Source organism: Procambarus clarkii, chromosome 62 (genome assembly GCF_040958095.1).
Source record: "Procambarus clarkii isolate CNS0578487 chromosome 62, FALCON_Pclarkii_2.0, whole genome shotgun sequence".
In the NCBI taxonomy this organism is placed as follows: Eukaryota; Metazoa; Arthropoda; class Malacostraca; order Decapoda; family Cambaridae; genus Procambarus; species Procambarus clarkii.
In genome coordinates, this window is record NC_091211.1 from 9,397,333 (window position 1) to 9,399,562 (window position 2,230).

Genomic DNA, 2,230 nt, shown 5'->3' on the forward strand with positions numbered 1-2,230 from the left:
TTATGCACAAAATTACTGACTTCACCTTACCTCCACCTGCCCTAACATAACTAAGGCTAGAACCAATAAGTCTGTGCCTAAATAAATATGTGTGAAATGATTGAGGAGGATCTAACAAGGATGTATTAATAAGGCATTAAGAACATAGACATATGTCAGATGAATAGTATAGCACTAATAATGTTGAAATATTAATGGAAAATGTATGTGTGTTTTTATATTGAGGATGTCAGACGTACCATTTATTCATGTTTAATTCTGACTTTAGGGGGAGTTGGTTAAACTCAGCACATTATAATTAATCTCTTAAACATACCTAGAAAAATATTATGCAAATTGTGTATTGTTTAGCCTAGTTGGCTGTGATTGTATTCGTACAGATAGCATAATAATTATATTAGAGCAAGTTGTGTATTATGTAATAATGTACTGTTTATATTCCTGCAAATTGTGAATTGTTTGTGCAAGTTGTGTACTAAATGCATATGTTTTTTGTGTGTGTATTTGTGGAATTGTGTAGTTCTGTATTTAATGTATATGCGCTAGTTATGTATTGTTTATACAATACTAGTTGAGTAGTGATTAAATTTTTGTGTAAGTTGTGTATTACTTGTCTATATGTTGTAATTGTATTTCTGTGTGAATTGTGTATTTGTGCTAGTTGTATATTTATATATTTGGGTTGATTATATATTGCATATATTTATGCTGGATAAGTATTTGATTGTATTTAGTCAAGTTGTGTAATAATAATCATGAACAAATGTATAACAATTGCACAAGTTGTGTATTAATTGCGCATGTTGTGTAATTGTATATGTATGAATTATGTATTTACACATGTTGTGTACTGATTGTCATTGCGCAAGTTATGTAATTATACAGCAACTTTGCTTGTATTAATTGTACAAAGATGTGTAATAATTACACAATTTGTGTAATAATTGTACTTGTGTTATAATCGTTTTGTGCGAATAGTTCATTTTACGCAAGTTGTGTTTTTGAATTTTGCTTAAATGGAACGGGTGCAACTGTATTTTTTGTGTGAATTGTGTATTTGTGTAAGTTCTGTATATGTAATCGGAAAAATAGATCTTCATGTGCAAGTGTGTAAGTGAATTTTGGTTTATGAGACGATGTGTGTTTTTTTTGTGAGAATTATGTTCATGGAATTGTGTAAGTTTAGTGGAAGCGCGTTTTTTATTGTATGGGCATGTACGCAACTTGTTATAGTTATGCAAATACCATGCTCCGTGGTGTAGTGGTAAGAAACTCGCCTGGCGTTCCGCGAGCGCTTTGTCATGGGTTCGTATCCTGGCCGGGGAGGATTTACTAGGCGCAAATCCTTAACTATATCCTCTGTTTAACTCAACAGTAAAATGTGTACTTGGTTGTAAAAACGATTCTTCTCGGTGGGGATCGTATTCCAGGGACCTGCCCGAAATGATAAACGTACTAGTGGCTGTACAAGAATGTAACAACTCTTGTATATATCTCAAAAAAAAAAATGCTTTCTGTAACTGTTATACTTTGACTGTATACAATATTTGTGTAAATGGTATATTTTGTGTGCAACTGATATATATTGTATATAAATGACATATTTTGTCTATAAATGACATATTTTGTGTATGAATGGCCTATTTTGTGTGTAAACGATATATTTTATGTGTCAATTATATATTTTGTGCATAAATGTCATATCTGGTGTGTAAATCTTGTATTGGATTCATGTAGCATAAATTACATTTGATTAATGTGGCAATAGTGGCAAAAACAGGCTATTGTCTATGTGTGTAAGGGTTGTTGAGTATGTGTAGGTACGCATGCATGCATTTATGATTGTTGGTTTAGAAACAAGTCAACTGATTCGCATAGCAGGATTAGGATTTTTGATGTGTAGAAATGATTAGCCTATGAATATAGTGGCTAGCATCCAGCTGAGTTGCTAGATGGATGAATTGTGGTGCGACATTTGGATAGCTATTTGACGGATGTGAGGACAGTTGACTAGCCTATCAACATATCTACTAATCCGCTGAGCTGCCAGATGAACGATTATGCTCAAATTGCGGTACGACATTTGGGTCGCTATTTTAGTTTTTGATGAAGTTAGGTTAGGTGGGGATGGATAGTCTAGCCATTTTTTAATAATAGCATTAAATAGACCACACTGAAAAGTAGCATGCTAGGGCCTCATTGCTCATCTTTGTGACGTCATAGTTGAATT